This window comes from Ambystoma mexicanum, chromosome 3q (assembly GCF_040938575.1).
Source record: "Ambystoma mexicanum isolate Mex_15411 chromosome 3q, UKY_AmexF1_1, whole genome shotgun sequence".
Classification (NCBI taxonomy): Eukaryota; Metazoa; Chordata; class Amphibia; order Caudata; family Ambystomatidae; genus Ambystoma; species Ambystoma mexicanum.
This window is the reverse complement of record NC_090926.1, coordinates 442,279,792-442,305,818: the sequence shown is the minus strand read 5'-3', so window position 1 is coordinate 442,305,818 and position 26,027 is coordinate 442,279,792.

Here is a 26,027-nt window from a genome sequence, read left to right as displayed (position 1 = left end):
CTAGGGTCACCAGAGTGCTGTGGAGGGGTGGGCTGTTGAGTTTCTTTGAACAATTGTGCCTCTTGGAGATGCATACATAGTCAGAATCATCAGTGTTCTTTTCTGTGACTGCCTAATAAGGTGGCTACGTCAGAGAGACCAGGAGATCCTCTGCATACTGCCTATAGCCTATCAACTGTAGCTTGAGAAGTTACCCACCCCACTAAATTGCTGCAATGGATGTACTTCTAATCATGGAAGGGACATCACAGAGGGTTTCCAGTGAATTGAAGATTCCATTTCCTTGACCGCGCGCCACCTATGAACTTCTTGGATTCCACTCACCAGAGATCAACAGCAATGGGAGCTTCAGGGAGAGTCCTGCTGCTGCCATGCAAACTGTTTATATTTTGGGTTTTTATTGCAACAGGGCTGCCAGGGAAAAGAGGCTTTGCAACACTTCTGGGGCATGCTGAGTTGCAGAATTCATAGATTCTTGCTATTGCAAAATGTGGTAAATGGTACTGTCACTACACATCAATAACGAACTAACTAAAACAGTAATCCTGTTTTGTTGTGCTCTTTGTTTAATCACCATCAATGTTTAGCAAATAAATGAACACTATGAAGAAAAATGAAACATGAAGTATGAGTGGCTAAAGATCAGTCTTCAAATTGAATAATACAGAGCATGTCATTGCTACTTGTAATAAAAAACTCATGTAACATTGAATGATGAAGCGGAGAGGAGAAGTTGGTACAACATTGAACTTACATCAGTTCGAACACAAAGTTTTCCCTAATTTCCCTTACCTATCCACTCTTTTTTCCTTAACTTCTTTCGGGTTTCCCTTCAATGTTCCATCATATCCAATCATAATTACCCTAATCTTCATTCTCCTTATGTGTTATAGTAATTCATGTTACACTACATCCACAGCCACCCTAAGTCTTTAGGAGGTATTAAGATATGTTCTACCTCTGTGGAAGAAGACCAACGTTGGAGTTTGTGACAGTGACAACTCAGATGTTATGTATGCAATATAATGTAAGGATGTCCTGTGTAGTGACCATGCAATTTTGTCAGCCTTGTGTATGGCTCTCCACGAAAATAGGATGGTTTGGTAAGTTTGTGGGTTAGAGGGGAGGCAGATGCAAAACCTGAAGAATTATGCATGCAGGTTTGAAGTATGCAAGTTCTGAGTGCCAAAATGAACACTTTGGTTTTATGATCTTCATTGTAAATTATGTCACAGTTTCCTATGGGCAGAGACCATAGCAAGAACATGGATTACATCAAACACAAGCTTCATCTTTAGGTGCGGCAATAGTAACATTTGTAAACTGGCAAAATAACAATTCTATGGGCCTCATTACAATGCCAGCGGTAGCCGTGCTGGGATAACAGGCATATTTTCATTTTATGACCAGGAATGGGCAATTACTGGGTCATTACGGACCCGCCAGATCTGGTAATTGGCAATTCCTGGGACCTGGAAAAAAATGCTCCCCAGCCCCATTCGAGCCCCATAGGGGCTGAATGGTGCCGGTGCATCCGGCATGCTATGCTTGCGGGTGCCGGCCCACCCGGCAAGCCAGTCCGGGCGGGCGGGAAGGCACCCACGAGCAGAACTCGTAGTTTGTCAGTACGGTAACAACGGTACAAGCAAGCTTAACGGTACCATTGTTACTGTACCGGCAAACTTGGAATGAAGTCCTATGTCCTTTCTTTTCGGTGGATCTTCAAAATATAGTATCAACCACTTCATGAAGTTGCATACATAATTTTCAATCTGTGTGATTGATTGCATATGAGGCACATATTTTTGGGGCAGTAACATTCAACCCTGAAGAATAGATTATAAACCCACATATCTATTGAAAGCTGAAATCATAATCTCCACTGACATCACATTGGAATGAACAACTTCAAAATTATGAATTACAATTACGCCAAAGGGAAATATAACTCATTTTCTAGAATAAAGAAATAGAACGAGGGATCAATGCAGACCATGTGATGCATATTTTCATACAACAATTGCATTTTTTTCTATTATCGCCAAACTAGCAGCTTGGAATTTCTCAAATTGTTATTCTCATTATTGTTGCCATTATTTGTGTTTTTTTAGTTGTATTATATATTTGCTGATTTTATTTTTAAAGTTTAGTTAGACTAGTTTTTAATAAATATATTTGCTTTTTTAACTTGCTTCCTGTATTGAAGAATCCTTATATTATTCATCATTGGACAATGAATTTAAGAGCTCATTTTTTGACCAATGGAATTAATAGCGTATGATTTCTCATAAGACTTTAATCGCGGTTGACTAAACTTGACACTTCTTTGAGATGTTGATATCCAAAGGTAGTTGTTGATATCTTAAAAACATTAATTACCATTTGGTAATGTGTGAAAGAAAATACTGTATATAATTTTGTACAAATTGAATTTGTAGTTGTTTTTCAACAGTTTTCAAGCAGGTTCATCTTGGTTTCAATTTTGGATTGGAGACTTCAACATCATGTGCGTTACGTTGGCAAGAGACACACTTTATTGCATTTTGCATTTAGTCATATTACAATCGGTGGTACTATAGATATCTGCAGAATATTGCAAATCTTTATTTGTCATCTGAGGATCACTTCTATTAGTACACAACTAATTGCAATACACTTTTTGGTTAGCTATAATGGAAAATAAAACACCATATTTTACTGTTAGAATGTTTATGGGAATAGAACATTTGTGAAATATATACTGATATAAAACAGTCATATACAGCAAGATTCTCTACCACCTTAGATCAAATCCATATACCAATACTAGAAAACATATTTACTGCAAGATGGTGCCTAAGTGGACAACCCAGGTAATTGGTTAATTCCATGTACAGACTTTATATCTCCAAGAAGAAATTCAATTTTAATTTAGAATGATCCAACATAGTGACATAACACTGATTCTAACATGACCAGATTCGCCGGAGAGACCAGCGACTGCTGTTTCCTGCTGGTTTAAATGTGGACAATCTGGAGGCATGGTTAAGATATACTTTAATTAATCATGATTGGCTGTTGCAATTTCCATGAAGGAAGGTTGACCAAGATAAAAGACAAATTAATTTAATTTGAGGAACTATCAGGATAGATAAAAAAATAAATTGATTAACAGGGCCTGCGTTAGCAGCCCTGTAGTTATGGTTAAGTTGCTCAACCCATAGGAAGAGCACTTTTTTGTCAGCTTATAACTTTGCCTCCCCCTGTACGAATCCTCATAAAAAGTGCATGGGTCAGTCAGATTGATCCTTCAAAATTTGGTGAGGCTTTGTCAAGGGGAGGGGGCAAACATATAGGGGGGTCCCAAAATGTGTCGTTTTTCCCACAGACACAAAAAGCTGGAAGGATTTTAACCAAATTTGTGACGGGAGTAACGGCTTGGTCACAAAAGCTTGCTTTTGTAAATTTGGCATAAATCCGTCCAGTACATTTCTTTTAAAACGGCCAAACAGAAGGTAAAACAAAATGTGTGACATCTGGGTTCGGTCCGCTGACTCACTTCCCTGTTTGGTTGGCAGACGGGCCTCCGATTGGGCTGGAAAGTGGAACACGGTCCGCAAACATCAGACGTGCATGCTGATTGGATGGTGGAAAGCATGATGTGCATCATATTTTTGGGGAACACCTGCCATGTTGGATTCGTGGACTGCGCCCATTGACCGCGAATATTACAGTAAAATCATATTAAAAAACACAACATTGCAGTTGTCAAACTTATTAAACAGTTTATGGGGAGGTGAGGGCAGATGAGGACAATATGGGTTATGGCTTTAAAAAGCAAAAAAAAACAGTGTTGTTCTTCCCCTAGCGGGATGGTCCTGTGATATCCGTGAACATCTTAGATGTTCGGGTGCATCTATTCTTATTTGTGCATTCCCGGGTCGGTGAAAAGCAGTTTTTAGATGGCTTTTAACCTTGGTGCCACTCAAAGAAAATGCAAGACATTTGGGTATTTCATTCTAGACTTGATTCTGAATGGTTTTGGAATGTGCGGTGCTATTTTGTCAAGAGAGAAGAAAATTAGAGGGGGTCCCAAACTATTGTAAAGACTTATAAATGTGGTGCCATTTGACAAATCTGCACAAAAGTTTGCATAAGTATTTTAGATCTACATATACATGTTTTTACAAAGTTTGGTGGGATGTTTTCATGAAGGGCTAAAAAAGAGGAGGTCTCACCATTTTTAGATGCTTATAACTTTGTTGCTGTTTGACGCATGTGGGCAAAAGTTTTCAGAATTATTATAGACTCAACCTTGAATGTTTGTGCAAAGTCTAAATGGATTTGGTCAAGTAGGGGATAAGTTATATGACTATTATATGTATGTACATTTTGACACTTTTGACAAAATAAAACATGCACGGATTTCCAGCAAACTTGTTTAAGGAGCATTGGCAAGGACCTGAAAGCATGCTTTTGCAAATGTGTCTGTGTTTTGTTTTTTGACAATTGTCATAATGTAGGTACAAAAATAGTGATATACCTTTGGTGACTGTGTTATAGCCTCTGGCCATGGGCAGTGGCCAGATTGTCCGGGTCATGACATAAGGTCATGACCCGGACAATCTGTCTACTGGCCACGTCCACGAGGGAGGACCAATGGGGTTAAAGTGGCCATGTCTGCCAGCGACTAGCTATGTGGTAATGTTTTTTTTTTTTTTCAAATTGGGATAGGTTTGAAAGGGAAAAGAAATGTGCATGTGTGTACAGTTTGAAGGATGGGATTGCAGCAAATATGCACAAGGAGGGTCAGCAGGAACTGGAAAGCATGGTTTTGCAAATATGTCCTGTGTTTTTTTAAAAGTATAAATAGTAAGTACACAATGCAGTGATATAATTTTAGTGTCTGGGCAATGGGCCTGGCTGTCAGCAAGGAAAAATGTGTACTGTAATTTGCTTATTGTTGCATGCGGCATGGCCAAAGTGGTAGGTTTGAATGGAAAAAATATTCTGCTTGCGTTTGCAGCCTGAAGTGGTGGACTAGATTACAACAAACTTGTTCGACAAGCATTAGCAGGGACCTGCAGGCATGTTTTTAGAAATATGGCTTGTGTTTTATTTTTCCAAAATGTAAGTAGAAAAAACTAGTGAAATACATTTGGTGTCTGGGTAGTGGGCCTGGCCCTCAGCAAACACATATGTGTACTCAGATTTGCTTATTGGGGAATGTGGCATGGCCGAAGCCAATGCACCATGGATTTGGAGACTGGCCATGGCTGAAAGCCTTGAGCACTGGTCATTGGCTACAGTATTATGTTATAGTGGACACTGAACTAGGATGCAGGGTAGGTGCAGTGAATAATAGGGGTGGTTTGGTTTGGCTGGGGTCATTGTGGAGCCTTATGCCATAGGCAATGGAATGATTTCCATTCCCAGCATGCCCTGCTGATAACAACAGACATAAGTATATGTTTCAAAAAATATGTTTCTTAAAGGAGCTTTATAGTTCTTTAATATATGTGAAAAGAGGAATTATTAATTACTTACATACAGTGATGTAACACCATGAAACATTGTCACTTATAAATATCTATTAAATTGACAGAAAAAAACTAACTTTGTTAAAGGGATGTTATGGTTAAGATGCATCCCACCATTGGGATTCCTCTGCTGTAGTAGTTACCCAGTGGCGTCCCACCTTGGCATAGCTTGGAATTTCCCACCTGGGTTCTCATGAACACTTTCTCATCCGTACTGCCCCTTTTATTTATGCACTCCTCTCACTGCACAATGCAAATGGTGCATTTATAGGAGCAATGTGAACAATTATTTTGGATAAGTAAGGGAAATGTAGATGGAAAAGATTTGTAAAAGATTGTTAAGTGGCGGTTGGTGTGTGGAAACTTAATATGGTCATAGGGTTCTCTCTTCGCCTTCTGCAGGATGCCATGGAAAGGGAAACAGGGCTCTGTACGGAGCCCCACCTTCCCTTTCCATGTTGGCCATCTTAGAAAAGAATTGTCACTACTACAGTGAGACCGTTGAACCATCCGGATGTAGAAAGAACAATAATTGTGTTATCACTTTGGCAATCCACGGTGCTAATGACCTTCGTCCCCTATTGCAGGGGCTGGAATGGGGATAACAGTCTGCAGCCCTAGTTTTCCATCTTCGCTTCGCTTAGGCCAAAAACATGGGCTGCCAGGCCGTTATCCCCCATTCCAGTCCATGGAGTGGGGGATGAACATAACATACCTCCCATTAGCATAACACAAAATGCTAATGGAAATGTTGGAAAATATTATTGAGTCTAAGTACTTTACTGAGAAATGTAAAGTAGATGTAGGCTACACAATTATTGTGTTTAAGTTCTGTTTTTTGTGTAAGGTGGTTCCTAAAGGAACCTTTTTGTTGTTTTCTTTTCTTTTTTTCAGGAGTGGTTAGAAAGTAAGGTATGGAGGGAAATGAGGGAAGAGGCACCAAGCATTAATATGGAGAGGCAGGTGAACAGGGGAATACATTGTGCGTGTGTTACATCAGTACAACGTTGCACTCAGTGCATTTCACTTTGGTAGATTTAGCCTTTGGTACATTCCCAACAGTGGTAAAGAACTGCTACACCCATGATTCTCTCTGGATGCTAGAGGTAGGCACTTCATCTACCTAATCATCTTGGTCCTCTTCATTGTCTTAGGAAGTACTGCACTTTTATTTAGGTCCTCCAGCTGGTGGTGGCTCTTGGGGAGGAGGGATGGCGATAACTAATGCCATTTTTAAGATAAATAGTAGTTTTGCTAATAGTACATGCTCTGTTGTAGAGTTTTAATGAATAATGAGTAAGAATAGGTGTATGAGCTGTGCAAGGGTACATTTTAAGCTTGAAAGTTGCAAGATGAGCAGAAAATGCAGTTCCAAAATGTCCGCAAAGCACGGACCCGATTGCGAAGTGCAGACGTGTTTGCGAACACGTCATTATGCCGCAGGCGCACAATGTCATGTGATGCTGTCCAAAAAAGTCTGCATTGATGTAAGAGGTTTGCGGACGTCGGTGGATGCAAAAACAGTGGAAAAAGTTGCAAAAAGTGCATACAAGTGTTAGAAATGATGGTAGAAGGTGGGAAATTACTGAATTTTAAGGTGAAACTTTGTAAATTGTAAACAAATGTTGCCATATTGGGGAATGTATGATATTAGTAAGATATAGGAAATTAGCATGCACTGGTCAAAACCCATGATATTCACTGAAAACACTTTGTTAAACTGACATTATGGTTAAGTTGCCCCAATAAAAACCTAGGAAATGCAATGATAAAACATTATTAATGCACATTTTTGTTACAAGTAAAACGAAAAACCTCAGAAATTCAATGGTTATGGTAAGCTAAGCAACCATAACTCACACCACCACTGTGCACTGCTAAAACTAACACCCAGGGCATGACAGATGTCATCACAAATGCCATTGATGACATCACATGTGAAATTAATTTTGATGAAAAGTCCCTACAAGGGTTTGTGTTTATAATGTTGGGAACAAGATGTCAGGGGTGATCGGGAGACCTGTTATGAACTACATAATCTATTAAAGAGTGTACTCATCTAAACAAAACATTGTATTGGAGTGTTGTTGTTGATACAGTAACCTAATCATAGATAAGCATAGGCGATGGCTGCAGCATGCACCATAGAAGTTCTATATTTTTTTTATTTTGCATAGTAAATAATGAATGCTACCTTTTGAGTAATGTTAAACATGTAATACAGAGCTAACAATTCAAGAGTTACTAAACACTTGTGCTAGTACAAACAATACATATGAAGATCTAAAACGAACATACAAGGAAACTGTAGTGTCGCAGTTGGGCATCATGTGACATCACCCGCGAGCCTCCGTCAGAAGAAATGTCATGGACAATCCAGGAGGAACACGTGATTTACAGTTGGAGAGCGCAGAGCGCAGGGTGAAGTGACTAGTGGGGAACATATCTAGTTATCCCATTCCATGTGTTATATACAATAAACCCTTGTTATTTACAACATAATCCCACGTCCCCGATTTGCATTAATCCCATTACAGAAACTAAAGTAAAGAAGACAGAAACAACTTCACCAGAAAATGTTAATAACTTTAAAGTTCATCTTGATATATACAAATGAATTTTGTGTTTGAGGTCTGCTTATTTCCCCATGTATGTGCACCATGAGATGAGACCAAACCCTAAGGGAAGTACTTTCAGAACATATGACAAGGTTAACATCTAGATATATAGCAACTTTTGAATTGTAATATTCTGACTGTCAGTGAACAAAACCACCTTCCTAGATATGCCAGTGAACAAAAAAAGTGGCCCAGATGTGTGATGTCATCATTTGTGATGTCATCTTTGATGTCCTGGGTGCACGGTGGTGGTGCGAGTTATAACTGACACATTTCTGAGGTTTATTGGTTTTAATTGTAACCATAATGTCCCTTCAACAACTTTTTATCATTGAATATATATATAACTATACATATATATTCTGTAAAAAAACTTTATTAAAGGGATGTTATGATTAAGTTGCGCTACTAAAAACCTATGAAATTCAGTAAAAAACGTTATTGAAGGGACGTTATGGTTCCAAGTAAAACCGAAAACCCCCCTGAAATTCACTAGTTGTGGTAAACTAAGCAACCATAACTCGCGCCACCACCGTGCATTGCTAAGACTAACACCCAGGACATCAAAGATGACATCACAAATGTCATTGATGACTTCACTGATGACATCACATGTGCATTTACTTTTCATTAAAAGTCTGTACAAGGGATTCTTATTATAATGTTGACAAAGAAAGTGTCAAGGATGATTGGAATAATAAGCTACTCATGTATAAACATAAGCATTGTGTGCAGGGTACATGATGGAGGTGCAATATTCATAATCTTCCCTTTTTGAATAGTGAAATAATACATGCATTTTTATTAGAATTTTGTGTACTGTGCAACATGTAATAAGTAGCTAATAAAACCCACTTACTATATAATGTCATTATTACATACAAAACCCAGCGGACATAAAAAAATGTTGATGTCCGCGGACTGTGGGTATGTCCGTGGACGGACGCGGACAATATCAACACTACCCAAAAACTCAGGGGATATCTTAGATTGTTATATCATGCCATATAAACACTGAGCAAGTTCACAAAGCTGCACATGAACACATTATAAGTAATAATAAATAAGAAGTGGAACCTATACATGTAACACATCAACTGTCCATTTAAATAGCATATGTACTAAAATGGAATATACCAAAACAAAAAAGTGAAATTATGCCTCCAACATAATTAGCTCACAGAAACTGCACAGCAATAAGCAACAACAACAGACCTACACAACAGTAACAACAAAACTTACTAAAAACTAGCAAGTAAACTTAATTGTTCTTATATATTTCTAAACTTTCTGTATTAGGTACACTAAAATATATATTTTTTTTACACAGAAATGTCCAATACTTTGGAATGGCTTGAAAAACATTTCCCACGTGATGAAATGAGTGAAGACAGTGATACTAATGGTAGACACTCCTCTATATAAGCCAATTAATAGTCATTACTGTATGTGTACATTAGAAAATGCTCTGCAGCGCATGGACAAAAAATGGATATGCTAATGGGAAATTCATTTAAAACATTTTGTGGAGGACCACATAAAGGAAAAAAATTAATATCATTGTCCCACATGTACCTGTTCCCCCTGTCCATGTCCCAGCCAACTATCCCCAAACCCTCAACACCAAGAAAAACATTATGATGACACTTCCATCCCTTCATCGCCTCCCATCCATCGTCTCTAAACCCCTAATTCCCCTGCATTTGTGTCAGTTTCTGCTTCCCCCTCTATTTCGTAAATGTTATATTTGTACATAATAAAAAAAATATTATGTGTGTTTTAATTCAGTCCTCTGTGTCTATTTTTTTTTTAAGGCAGTTAATGTGTTTGCGGACAGCGCAGGTGACCGGAATGACCGCAATTAACCAAAATGGAGGTGTCTTAAGAACACTATACCAGTCCGCAATGTCCGCAATTTAAATGGAACTGTTCTTGGAACACACTCGGTGTCTGTAATGTCTGCAATCAAAATGGAACTGTTCTTAGAACACACTCGATGTCCAGAATGTCTGCAATTAACCAAAATGGAGGTGTCCTAAGAACACTATACCTGTCCGTAATGTCCGCAATCAAAATGGAACTGTTCTTAGAACACACTCGATGTCCGGAATGTCCACAATTAACCAAAATGGAGGTGTCCTAAGAACACTATACCTGTCCGTAATGTCCGCAATCAAAATGGAACTGTTCTTAGAACACAGTCGATGTCCAGAATGTCCGCAATTAACCAAAATGGAGGTGTCCTAAGGACAATATACCTGTCCGTACTGTCCGCAATCAAGATGGAACTGTTCTTAGAACACACTCGATGTCCGGAATGTCAGCAATTAACCAAAATGGAGGTGTCCTAAGGACACTATACCTGTCCGTACTGTCCACAATCAAGATGGAACTGTTCTTAGAACACACTCGATGTCCGAAATGTTCGCAATTAACCAAAATGGAGGTGTTCTAAGGACACTATACCTGTCCGTACTGTCCGCAATCAAGATGGAACTGTTCTTAGAACACACTCAATGTCCGGAATGTCCACAATTAACCAAAATGGAGGTGTCCTAAGCACACTATACATGTCCGTACTGTCTGCAGAACATCTACTCACATCCGCACAAAACCCAGAGGTCCTACGAACAACGCGCCTGTCCATAACTGGCCGTTGCACATGTGTCACACTTTTAATTAGTTTGAGGACCCGAGCACTGTCCGTAGAACACCCGCGCACATGCGCACAACCGTCCCAGCACATTTGGTGTCCTGCGGACACCTGTCCCATTAGCGGACATGTTCGCGACGTCATCATGATACCGCACCTACGCTGAGCATGTGTCCTGATTTGCGAACACTGTCCGGGTCCCCAAACATTTTAAATGTACTTTTTTGGACAATCCAAAGTATTTTACAGTAAAGGTTCACCATTGCACATGTCCCAGACAATGTCCCTGGCGATCTACACACTTTCTGGAACTTTTTTAGCCTTTTTTTGGTGTTCGATCTGTCCGCAGACAGCCTGGGTGATTTTGGAGCGCTCACCAGCACCCCTATAAAAGGCCACACCCTAGAATTGCTCCTCATTGTGCTTCTGGCTAGCTGACAGAGCATTTCTTCAGACCTGCATTTACTGCCTGCATTGCTGGTGATTTCTGCCTACTGTCTTCCAGATGGCGACCATGGCTGCTTCCGCTGTATCAGCACCCCAACCCCCTCCACCACCACCTCCCCAAGGGCCTGCAGAGGGGAACAGGCTTGAGGATGTAGAGGAGATGAATGAAGAGGATGAAGAGGATGAAGTAGTGGAAGTCCCTCTACCAGCACTCACTGTGATTCTTGGGTGTGGCGGTTGTTTACCACTGTTGATGGAATGCCAAACGCATGTGCGAATAATCAATCAGTGCAAAATGGTGCTGAGTCATGTGAGGCCTGGTTCGTACAGCTTTGGTACGACATAAATTAAGCGACACCTAAGGTTGTTCCACGGTGAGGCTATTCACAAGGTTGTACCTTGTGATAAACGTAGTAGGTTGAGTTCCTCTACAACATCCTCCATTTCCGCTCCTTTCACCGCAAGAGACACTCCTGTGGGACAGCGCATCCCTACGGATTCCTCACAGGCCATTCATGATGCAGTTGACCCTTAGCTTTCGAGGGTCACAATATTGTGTATGTACTGCGACACAGTACTCTGCAGGGGGAAGAATCTTCAGAGTGCTTTCGAAACTGCGGTCAAGGAGCACGAGAAGTTCTGCCCACTACCTGAATAAGGCCCACCTTACATCTTTCTCTCTGTAGCTGCCCTTTCTTATCCCTGTGGTTGGGGGCCCTTCCTTACCCTCCTTTCCCTTCCTTTCCTTGTGTGTCGTGTTTAAAAAACCAAAAAGAAATATATAAAACAACAAAAACCAAAAAAAAGGCTTTTTTCATACCCGCCTTTCACAGTTTAAAAATAGAAGTGACAAATAAATAGTGCAGGGCCCTGTGAATTTTTTAGGAGTCTGCAGACATTTATTTTTTGGGAGTGCAGAACCATTGCACTTTTCTATGTAAGGAGTAAGGAAGTGGTGGCTCTGAAAAGTGCCTTGGTGTTTCTTTGTGTTTCAAAAACCTCAAATGATTAAAACCTACTGCAAAATATATTAATGTAATTACAAAAAACGTTGCAATGCATTTTGTATATTTCGCAGAAAAATGTGATTGCCAGCATAAGTAAGATGGACTCCATCTCTGAGAAAAATGTAAGTGCTACGAAACATAATATTTTCATTGAAAAGAGGACATGCCAATATCTCTTAAAAAGGCACAAACAGCCTTATTCACATTGCGCCTCGCTTTCTCCATTTGTGGACCAAATGAAGAAGAACGCAGCCACATTTGTCTCTGCGCAATACGAGAAAAAAATACTTGGGAATTTGGAAACATGACCATGACCTTCCCAATCCTTCTTTCATTGCAAATTGTAAAGAAATTCCAGACACTTGTCCTAAACTGTTCCCTCCACAATGCATTATAATTATGTCTGGATGACGCTGTGTCTCCAAAGTAGCACAGAAAGGTACCAAATCCAGCCACTTCATTCCACACACACCATGCCAGTGTACTTCCACATGAGGGAATCCAAGATGTGCAGCCGCTTCACGGCGTCTTGCATGCAACTCCAACCAATGTATACATGAGTCTCCCAAAATCCAGATAATCTGTTTTCTGAAACACACAGCCATAGCTATCTGTTCTTCTCTCAGGAAAAAGACTGTCTGACAAACTCTCTCCTAACACAACACACCCAGTAAACTGTAGTGACCAATCCCTTGCTCTACTCATTCTCATTTGCATGCCTCTCCACCCCAAAATCCCTGTATGTAATACGCACTGTCTACAGACAACCGCCATGTCCGCGGACATATTGAAAAATCTGAGTGTGATGAATTTCAATTTAAATAATGTACCCCATTTCCCCTTTGAGGTTGGCTCTGAAAAGAGCCATTTATTTTGTGTTTTTGCAGATGCTTGAGAGACACCTGTTATTTTGTATTTTTTTGATTTTTGTTTTCTTACTTTACTTCTTAAATCTTCACATAAGCTTCTCCAAAGCAACCCTTATATTCCAAAACAGCATGGCATTTCCCATAAAAGATAAAGAAATGCCATCTTCTTTAAAATAAACAGCATTACTAGAATCAATGTTCTCATTATTACAAAAGAACATACCAGCTCTAAACATGAAAGCAAACATGCCTTGGTTGATTGCACACCTAGCAATGTTTTGCTGAGGACAAAAAAACAGAACTATTGTCCCATATTGCCCTAGGTCCTAAACCAGAAAAAATAACTTTGACATTTGGAAGGACGTTCATTACTGCTTGACCAAAGTGTTACACATCTGCCAACAAAGTAGGGGCACTGGCATAGCCCAAATACAAAGCACCACAGTGGAAAACTTCCACATGGGGACTGTTCATCCTACCCATATCTTCACAAACTTGTACAATTCCCTGTACATTACAATCAGGCACAGCGCTCCACACCACCTCCACTCCTTTAACATCAAAATTGTTTGCCACATTCCTGCATTTCGAATACTGTTCCAAACCATGCACAAACATATCTCCAACCACCAACACCCTGACTTTCTCTACCTCTGCCATCATCACTACACACAGCCTCTTTCAACACAAATCCACAACCTCAATACCTGATTGGGTAATCCCAACAGTCCCCTTTCCATGCTGGATTTGCTGGAAAACCCTGTATGTGGCACGCCCTGTCTGTGATCAGCAGTGTCCACGGAGCGTGTAACTCTTAGACAGCCCTTCTACCCTTTCCACTATACTCTCTGTGCCATTCCCTCATTGGATACAGCTAAGCAGTCACACAAACCATCCACCAATCACATCCAAGACCTCTACATCAAACTCCATCATCATAGTTCATCACTTCAAATGTACTGTTGATCACTCTGAGTACAAGTCTCTTGTCATTGGAAAGCACCTACTACAAAAACGACTGTACAAGTCTCCAAGATTTCTACTTGCAGCTGCATGCATATCCACATGCATGAATACAAATAACAGGTATGCATATTTTCTGCACAGTACATGTACAACTCTTATACATGCATATAAACATGGTAACTGACACTTAGCCTGTATAGCCTGTAAAATGAATTTAGTGTTATGTTTCCCATCTGCTATAATCAACTGTCACTTCCAAACCTCTCTGCTATCTAGATTCTTTTTTTTACACACACAGCTATCTAAAAAAGTGTAATGTATTATCAAAAGATGGGAGAAATAAGAGTATAATTTTAGAAAAAAAACACTTAGTAGTGTATTATAAACTTACACACAGCCAGGATGAGTTCATGCATCTGTATACATTCACACAAATAGACACTATCATTAGAAAAGCTCCCAGCTGAAAAAACACCACTGCCTCTACATCACATTCTTCTGCTTTATTACCCACACCTTCACAAATGCATATATTCAATGCTTTTCCATACAGTTTCTACCATTAACCCTATCAAAATAGCAAAATAAATATATGATTATTTCTTCTATCTTCTAACATCCAATAACACACCCTTAAGAAACAGAGTGAGTTTCATACGCTTAGTATTATACTTATTTGCAAAGCATATTCAACTAACAGATTGTAAGTAAAATATAAAGGCTGCACATAGTCAAAGGAAACTGCATGCACACAATGTGTTCAGTTATCAAACAACAATACTACTACAAAAACATAAAAATCAATGTCTAAATTAACAACCGTGCTATAAACACACAAAATTACTAACTTCTTTCTTTTACCATTGCAGTGAAGACCACTCTCCTAAAAAGCAGTAGCATCTGAAGTACAAACAACAACTCAGAAGAAACCTGCTCATTCCAAACAAGAAAAGTGCAATACTACCATTATGTTCTAACTGCAACTCAAACACACTGTGGGGTTAATTCATGAAATTTGTGCACCGGAAAACAGGGATTTGTGTGCCATTCTGCTCACAAATCGTCAATTGTTAAACAGGGATTTGCGGGCAGAATGGCACACACATCCCCATTTTTCGGCGCACAAATTCCATGAATCAGCCCCTAGAACTTTAGTATTGCAGAACAAAGAACTGTTTTAATTCTATACCATTATATTTAGTATTGGTGCTTCTCCTTAACACCAGCTTACTTTGTATTGTCATCTGAAACCCAGTATAATAACACACAATTACAAGAATAGCATACCCAACTAGTTGTAGCTGCCCATTGCACAATCACACACATCTTTACCATCATACTCAGACACTCATGCACACAGCACACATACATTGCAGAACAGCCCAACCCATACCTTCCTTTTTTCCCAACAGACCCTAAAGAATGCCTACCACAAAGCAAGTCCGTAGAAAGCAACACAGAAGTAGAGCAAATGAAAATAAGTGTCCAAAATAAGCATCCATCTCTAGCAGAATTTGTAAAAAAAAAGTTCAAATAAAACAATAAAACATCTAATACAGTCCTTAAGTGAAACAAAACAAGCTTCCAGTACAGAAACTTTGTCTTCTCTTTCAAAAGGTAAAATGAAACAGAAAGTGATTAACAAGAATTCAGCTACCACTACTGCTAACACTGCTACTATAAATCTTGATGTAGGCAAGTAACCATACCAAAAAAAGTATTTTACAAAAAATGTTCCGCCACAGAGTCCTTCAGAATCTTATGAAAACAGGAGAAAAATCATGCACAATCCTTAAAACCTACCGTAGAAAATTAATATTAGAAGCTTTGATAGACAGTGCAATCCTTCTCAAAAGGAAGTTATTTATTTTAGTTTTAAACAGAATAAAACCACTAACAAAACTAACTACTAAACTACAAAAAAGACTTCTCAATAAGTGAAATGTCAGCAAAAATAACTTCTTAAATATCTGTGGAGGTGAATGGAGTCACACGACGAGCACAGAACCATATTTCAATGAAGAAGCATACAAACAAAAGCAAACAAACACAATTGCCATACATAGCAGTGGAGGACGGTATGAAAAACTTAATAATGCCATAATGGAACAAGAAATGCTGCTTACAAAAATATCCTCAGAAAACTCAGTATCACCTCTCCAATTGACTGAACCAAAACGTCCAGTGTACAAATGGCTGTGGACATCAAGGTGTAACATTGAAAAAAAATCTTTCAAATCTTTACACCAGTTCCTCAATCAGTATGTGGAAGCCAAAGACAAATTCAAAATGAAACTCCTACAAAATATGGATAACGGTCCAGTGCGCAAATACACAGGACTACAAGGACATTCATTAGCTTGCATTTCAGGACCTATTTTCAAAACCACCTTCTATCATATCAAAATGATATCAACACATCATTCAACTATAAGAAATCTAGTGCATAAACTGTACTATGCTAAAAGTCGTGCTTTAGCATTCAGCAATTTAAATAACAGTCTTCTACATGGTGCAGCCAAAAGTCTACTCGAAGAAATAGAGCGTATCCAGAGAAAATATTTTGGAAGTGAAAGACACTTACAAAATGTAATAGCTTTACAACAGACAACAGACTAGGAATGATTGTATAAGTGGCAATCTTCTACTACACACATACAAAAAAGAAATACTAAAATTTAAAAATACATCTGCTGAAGAACCAAACCATGTGTGTGTGTTGCCGCAGAACTTTTGATAAAAGTAGCACACAACTGTAGACATAACTTACAAAATAGAAGGCAATGACGATGCTAAATTGTTTGAATTAGCTCTCTATCTTATAGCAGAAAACAAATACGAAATAACTGACCCCTTAATAATTTGCAGTTACTGCAATACAAAACATGACAACAACCAAACTTCTTCACATGCTATCAAAAATAACTTGAAATTATTCCCACTACCAAAACCCCTGCCACAACTCAATTTATATGAGAGCATCATAATTCAAACAGTGCACCCATTTCAAGCAAATATATGCCTTCAACCAAAAACTGCAACATTACCTCCCTCGTAATGAGTGAAAGGAATTTTTGGCAAAGTTGTTTATTTGCCATTAGATCTGAAAGAAAATGTACACACTCTAGGAGTGCAACATCCAATAGATCAATCTTTAAGTGTCTTAGTAAATGGTGTACCTACAAAAGACAAAAATAATTGGCAACAACTAGTGGACTTACATAAATTTAGAGAAGCCTTGCAATATCTAAAATACAATAATTAATACTACAAATACATTAATATTGAAGAGAACCTGAGGGAAACCACTGAAATAATTCAAGAGTCACCAGAAACTGGTCAATTTCAACTTCTAGATCCTGCTACAGTAGCCAATATTTTGGACCATTATACAATTCATCCATTACACTCTAAAGACAGCATAGATGATGCACTAGAAATGTGCCAAATGCGACAAACCAAAGGATCAGCATATGGGAAAAAAGTATAGAAGCACGTGCTTTTCCTCTAATCGTTCCTACTGGGAAAGGAGGAAGGTACGATGATAGACCCACTCAGATAACAGCATCAGAATACCACTCGTTACAAATGTATTCTGAAGATCCCAGATTTAGACAAAATGTGCAATACATATTTCCACCTACTCTTTGAAAGTGAACTAGCAACTCTTTGCTACCGAGTTGCACACACATTGAAATCAAGTACCTATTTTCAAAATATGTCAGCTACCAAATACCACAAAAAGTGCAAGAAAAGGATGAGGTTCTACAATCAATCATTACAAATCTCGTGGTAAAAAAGAATACTGGTTCCGATGTCACGGAGATGTGCGTTGTATGATAAGAAACCTTGGCCCACCCACTTGGTTTGTTACAATAAGTTGTGCAGGATCAGCATTGGAAGATATAAATGATTTCCTACGCATATCAAACAAAAATAAAACAAAACAAAAATAGATATACTAACACCAGGAGAACTCTGCTCTCTAGATCCTGTTAATGTTTCAAGATATTTCCATCATCGCCTCATTGCTATGCTAAACTTTATTTGTAATAAAACTGTTCTTCCCCTCGCAGAAGTGCAACACTTCTTTTTGAGAAAAGAATACCAAGCCAGAGGAGCACCACATATCCACATGCTTTTATGGATTTAAGACATAGATATCGCATGTTAGCTGACACTGCCAATGAAGGAGTTAAGAAGAAGTCACCAGGTCCCAGCATAAGACATTCTCTTCTCATCTATTGCAGCCATGGGTGGAGTATCATGTGTTAGAGGAGAGCATGTTCTTTACAATCCAAAGATTCGGATGGTGCTCACCGCAGCTCCATAGTTGCGTCCAGAAAATGCAGTTCCAAAATGTCCGCGAAGCACGGACCCAATTGCGAAGTGCAGACGTGTTTGCGAACACGTCATTATGCCGCAGGCGCACAAGGCCATGTGATGCTGTCCAAAAACGTCTGCATTGATGTAAGAAGTTTGCGGACGTCGATGGATGCCAAAACAGTGGAAAAAGTTGCAAAACGTGTATAGAAGTGTTAAAAATGATGGTAGAAGGTGGGAAATTACTGAATTTTAAGGTGAAATTTTTTCAATTGTAAACAAATGTTGCCATATTGGGAATGTATGATATTAGTAAGTTATAGGAAATTAGCATGCACTGGTCAAAACCCATGATATTCACTGAAAACACTTTGTTAAACGGACATTATGGTTAAGTTGCCCCAATAAAAACCTAGGAAATGCAATGATAAAACATTATTAATGCACATTTTTGTTACAAGTAAAACGAAAAACCTCAGAAATTCAATGGTAATGGTAAGCTAAGCAACCATAACTCACACCACCACTGTGCACTGCTAAAACTAACACCCAGGGCATGACAGATGACATCACAAATGCCATTGATGACATCACATGTGAAATTAATTTTGATGAAAAGTCCCTACAAGGGTTTGTGTTTATAATGTTGGGAACAAGACGTCAGGGGTGATCGGGAGACCTGTTATGAACTACATAATCTATTAAAGAGTGTACTCATCTAAACAAAACATTGTATTGGAGTGTTGTTGTTGATACAGTAACCTAATCATAGATAAGCATAGGCGATGGCTGCAGCATGCACCATAGAAGTTCTATATTTTTTTTGTATTTTGCATAGTAAATAATGAATGCTACCTTTTGAGTAATGTTAAACATGTAATACAGAGCTAACAATTCAAGAGTTACTAAACACTTGTGCTAGTACAAACAATACATATGAAGATCTAAAACGAACATACAAGGAAACTGTAGTGTCGCAGTTGGGCATCATGTGACATCACCCGCGAGCCTCCGTCGGAAGCAATGTCATGGACAATCCAGGAGGGACACGTGATTCACAGTTGGAGAGCGCAGAGCGAAGGGTGAAGTGACTGGTGGGGAACATATCTAGTTATCCCATTCCATGTGTTATATACAATAAACCCTTGTTATTTACAACATAATCCCACGTCCCCGATTTGCATTAATCCCATTACAGAAACTAAAGTAAAGAAGACAGAAACAACTTCACCAGAAAATGTTAATAACTTTAAAGTTCATCTTGATATATACAAATGAATTTTGTGTTTGAGGTCTGCTTATTTCCCCATGTATGTGCACCATGAGATGAGACCAAACCCTAAGGGAAGTACTTTCAGAACATATGACAAGGTTAACATCTAGATATATAGCAACTTTTGAATTGTAATATTCTGACTGTCAGTGAACAAAACCACCTGCCTAGATATGCCAGTGAACAAAAAAAGTGGCCCAGATGTGTGATGTCATCATTTGTGATGTCATCTTTGATGTCCTGGGTGCACGGTGGTGGTGCGAGTTATAACTGACACATTTCTGAGGTTTATTGGTTTTAATTGTAACCATAATGTCCCTTCAACAACTTTTTATCATTGAATATATATATAAATATACATATATATTCTGTAAAAAAACTTTATTAAAGGGATGTTATGATTAAGTTGCGCTACTAAAAACCTATGAAATTCTGTAAAAAACGTTATTGAAGGGACGTTATGGTTCCAAGTAAAACTGAAAACCCCCCTGAAATTCACTAGTTGTGGTAAGCTAAGCAACCATAACTCGCGCCACCACCGTGCATTGCTAAGACTAACACCCAGGACATCAAAGATGACATCACAAATGTCATTGATGACTTCACTGATGACATCACATGTGCATTTACTTTTCATTAAAAGTCTGTACAAGGGATTCTTATTATAATGTTGACAAAGAAAGTGTCAAGGATGATTGGAATAATAAGATACTCATGTATAAACATAAGCATTGTGTGCAGGGTTCATGATGGAGGTGCAATATTCATAATATTCCCTTGTTGAATAGTGAAATAATACATGCATTTTTATTAGAATTTTGTGTACTGTGCAACATGTAATAAGTAGCTAATAAAACCCACTTACTATATAATGTCATTATTACATACAAAACACAGCGGACATAAAAAATGTTGATGTCCGCGGACTGTGCGTATGTCCGTGGACGGACGCGGCCAACTTCAACACTACCCAAAAACTCAGGGGATATCTTAGATTGTTATATCATGCCATATAAACACTGATCCACAAAGCTGCACATGAACACATTATAAGTAATAATGAATAAGAAGTGGAACCTATACATGTAACACATCAACTGTCCATTTAAATAGCATATGTACTAAAATGGAATATACCAAAACAAAAAAGATATGCCTCCAACATAATTAGCTCACAGAAACTGCACAGCAAGAAGCAACAACAACAGACCTACACAACAGTAACAACAAAACTTACTAAAAACTAGCAAGTAAACTTAATTTTTCTTATATATTTCTAAACTTTCTGTATTAGGTACACTAAAAGTGATATATTTTTTTTTACACAGAAATGTCCAATAGTTTGGAATGGCTTGAAAAACATTTCCCACGTGATGAAATGAGTGAAGACAGTGATACTAATGGTAGACACTCCTCTATATAAGCCAATTAATAGTCATTACTGTATGTGTACATTAGAAAATGCTCTGCAGCGCATGGACAAAAAATGGATATGCTAATGGGAAAATTCATTTAAAACATTTTGTGGAGGACCACATAAAGGAAAAAAATTAATATCATTGTCCCACATGTACCTGTTCCCCCTGTCCATGTCCCAGCCAACTATCCCCAAACCCTCAACACCAAGAAAAACATTATGATGACACTTCCATCCCTTCATCGCCTCCCATCCATCGTCTCCAAACCCCTAATTCCCCTGCATTTGTGTCAGTTTCTGCTTCCCCCTCTCTTTCGTAAATGTTATATTTGTACATAATAAAAAAAATATTATGTGTGTTTTAATTCAGTCCTCTGTGTCTATTTTTTTTAAAGGCAGTTAATGTGTTCGCGGACAGCGCAGGTGTCCGGAATGACAGCAATTAACCAAAATGGAGGTGTCCTAAGAACACTATACCAGTCCGCAATGTCCGCAATCAAAATGGAACTGTTCTTGGAACACACTCGGTGTCTGTAATGTCTGCAATCAAAATGGAACTGTTCTTAGAACACACTCGATGTCTAGAATGTCTGCAATTAACCAAAATGGAGGTGTCCTAAGAACACTATACCTGTCTGTAATGTCCGCAATCAAAATAGAACTGTTCTTAGAACACACTCGATGTCCGGAATGTCCACAATTAACCAGAATGGAGGTGTCCTAAGAACACTATACATGTCCGTAATGTCTGCAATCAAAATGGAACTGTTCTTAGAACACAGTCGATGTCCGGAATGTCCGCAATTAACCAAAATGGAGGTGTCCTAAGGACAATATACCTGTCCGTACTGTCCGCAATCAAGATGGAACTGTTCTTAGAACACACTTGATGTCCGGAATGTCAGCAATTAACCAAAATGGAGGTGTCCTAAGGACACTATACCTGTCCGTACTGTCCACAATCAAGATGGAACTGTTCTTAGAACACACTCGATGTCCGAAATGTTCGCAATTAACCAAAATGGAGGTGTTCTAAGGACACTATACCTGTCCGTACTGTCTGCAATCAAGATGGAACTGTTCTTAGAACACACTCAATGTCCAGAATGTCCACAATTAACCAAAATGGAGGTGTCCTAAGCACGCTATACATGTCCGTACTGTCTGCAGAACACCTACTCACATGCGCACAACACCCATATGTCCTACGAACAACGCGCCTGTCCGTAACTGGCCGTTGCACGTGTGTCACACTTTTAATTAGTTTGAGGACCCGAGGACTGTCCGTAGAACACCCGCGCACATGCGCACAACCGTCCCAGCATATTTGGTGTCCTGCGGACACCCGTCCCATTAGCAGACATGTTCGCGACGTCATCATGATACCGCACCTATGCTGAGCATGTGTCCTGATTTGCGAACACTGTCCGGGTCCCCAAACATTTTAAATGTACTTTTTTGGACAATCCAAAGTATTTTACAGTAAAGGTTCACCATTGCACATGTCTCAGACAATGTCCCTGGCGATCTACACACTTTCTGGAACTTTTTTAGCCTTTTTCTGGTGTTCGATCTGTCCGCAGACAGCCTGGGTGTTTTTGGAGCGCTCACCAGCACCCCTATAAAAGGCCACACCCTAGAATTGCTCCTCATTGTGCTTCTGGCTACCTGACAGAGCATTGCTTCAGACCTGCCTTTACTGCCTGCATTGCTGGTGATTTCTGCCTACTGTCTTCCAGATGGCGACCATGGCTGCTTCCGCTGCATCAGCACCCCAACCCCTTCCACCACCACCTCCCCAAGGCCTGCAGAGGGGAACAGGGTTGAGGATGTACAGGAGATGAATGAAGAGGATGAAGAGGATAAAGTAGTGGAAGTCCCTCTACCAGCACTCACTGTGATTGTTGGGTGTGGCGGTTGTTTACCACTGTTGATGGAGTGCCAAACGCATGTGCGAATAATCAATCAGTGCAAAATGGTGCTGAGTCATGTGAGGCCTGGTTCGTACAGCTTTGGTACGACATAAATGAAGCGACACCTAAGGTTGTTCCACGGTGAGGCTATTCACAAGGTTGTACCTTGTGATAAACGTAGTAGGTTGATTTCCTCTACAACATCCTCCGTTTCCGCTCCTTTCACCGCAAGAGACACTCCTGTGGGACAGCGCATCCCTACGGCTTCCTCACAGGCCATTCATGATGCAGTTGACCCTTAGCTTTCGAGGGTCACAATATTGTGTATGTACTGCAACGCAGTACTCTGCAGGGGGAAGAATCTTCAGAGTGCTTTCGAAACTGCGGTCAAGGAGCACGAGAAGTTCTGCCCACTACCTAAATAAGGCCCACCTTACATCTTTCTCTCTGCAGCTGCCCTTTCTTATCCCTGTGGTTGGTGGCCGTTCCTTACCCTCCTTTCCCTTCCTTTCCTTGTGTGTCGTGTTTAAAAAACCAAAAAGAAATATATAAAACAACAAAAACCAAAAAAAAGGCTTTTTTCATACCCGCCTTTCACAGTTTAAAAATAGAAGTGACAAATAAATAGTGCAGGGCCCTCTGAATTTTTTAGGAGTCTGCAGACATTTATTTTTTGCGAGTGCAGAACCATTGCACTCAAATGATTAAAACCTACTGCAAAATATATTAATGTAATTACAAAAAACGTTGCAATGCATTTTGTATATTTCGCAGAAAAATGTGATTGCCAGCATAAGTAAGATGGACTCCATCTCTGCGAAAAATGTATGTGCTGCGAAACATAATATTTTCATTGTGAAAAGAGGACATGCCAATATCTCTTAAAAAGGCACAAACAGCCTTATTCACATTGCGCCTCGCTTTCTCCATTTGTGGACCAAATGAAGAAGAACGCAGCCACATTTGTCTCTGCGCAATACGAGAAAAAAATACTTGGGAATTTGGAAACATGTCCATGACCTTCCCAAGTCCTTCTTTCATTGCAAATTGTAAAGAAATTGCAGACACTTGTCCTAAACTGTTCCCTCCACAATGAATTATAATTATGTCTGGATGACGCTGTGTCTCCAAAGTAGCACAGAGAGGTACCAAATCCAGCCACTTCATTCCACACACTCCATGCCAGTGTACTTCCACATGAGGGAATCCAAGATGTGCAGCCGCTTCACGGCGTCTTGCATGCAACTCCAACCAATGTATACATGAGTCTCCCAAAATCCAGATAATCTGTTTTCTGAAACACACAGCCATAGCTATCTGTTCTTCTCTCAGAAAAAAGACTGTCTGACAAACTCTCTCCTAACTCAACACACCCAGTAAACTGTATTGACCAATCCCTTGCTCTACTCATTCTCATTTGCATGCCTCTCCACCCCAAAATCCCTGTATGTAATACGCACTGTCTGCAGACAACCGCCATGTCCGCGGACATATTGAAAAATCTGAGCGTGATGAATTTCAATTTAAATAATGTACCCCATTTCCCCTTTGAGGTTGGCTCTGAAAAGAGACATTTATTTTGTTTTTTTGCAGATGCTTGAGAGACACCTGTTATTTTGTATTTTTTTGATTTTTGTTTTCTTACTTTACTTCTTAAATCTTCACATAAGCTTCTCCAAAGCAACCCTTATATTCCAAAACAGCATGGCATTTCCCATAAAAGATAAAGAAATTCCATCTTCTTTAAAATAAACAGCATTACTAGAATCAATGTTCTCATTATTACAAAAGATCATACCAGCTCTAAACATGAAAGCAAACATACCTTGGTTGATTGCACACCTAAAACTCAGTGGGGGAGAACTGGGAGTAAGCTTCCTGGGCATGGCAAACTTAGAGCCCTTGGGAGTGCCATGCTTACTTGTAAGGTTTTACTGTCAGCTTCATGGGAGCTTCATGGGAACAAGTGGCGGCTGGTCCATTGGCGCATGATTGCCCGACTGGATTCAGTGAGGTAGTTTTGCCACTGCCATTATTTTTATGAATGACTCTTGCCTGTCTCCCTCATGGACAATATCAGAACTGCATATGTGACCAGGAGCAGACCCATCCATGGCACACATGCGTAGTTCACTAAGAAGCCAGATGAAAGATTGAATGCTTCGCAGGCGAGATTAAACTGGAGACATGAAGGATGTTTAACCCCACCCCCAGGCCTTGCCTCTCACAGGGTGGTGTGGGAACAGTGGCTTGCTGACCACGCCCCTTACAGTGTTAGGAAAGGGGCTTGAGGCGGGACATGGGAAGGTGATTGATGTGAGTCAAGGGCCACTAGAGGACTCCAAACTCTGCCCCTATGTCCCGTGTGATGTGACCCACATAGCTTGTGCCCACTGTGAATCCAAAGCAGAGCAGCAACTGCTAAAGGAGCAATTTTCAATTCCCGTCCTGCTATGAGAAACCCTTTCTGCTCTTTGTGGGTAAGCCATTTTCATTGTGGAGTGTTGTTGGAGGAGGCCTGCCAGATTTACCGACGTTCATCTCCGCCCATGCAATCAGAGTGAGTAATATATCCTTGTGGAATCTAAATCAACTAGGTCTCTGTCCGTCTGCTCTGCTCATCAGGGTCTCCCACACCATCTCGTGGGAGAGATTATCACTTCTCACCCCTGAATAGGTATAAACATTGGTGCCTCTCCAGCTCTGTGGGCCCATTGGGGAGCTTAGTATATTGATACCACAGTACGTAACGAGGAGCATTCTCAAGCTTCACGTGGCCATGCATGACTAGGCCATCCAGTCCTTTTTTCAATTTGGCTTTCTTTCCCATTTGATCATTAAGAAAACTACAAGTCCCAGAATTCCAAGTAAAAGCAGTACTGGATAGCCTTCTCATGCTTGGCCACAACAACTCAGAAAGTGGTTACAGTGCCAGCACTTCAGTGTCACTCGAGAAGCCATTGAGTGAGCAGGCTCAGGGTCTTCTGCTCATATGGGCCTGTCATGTTCGTGACATCTCTGT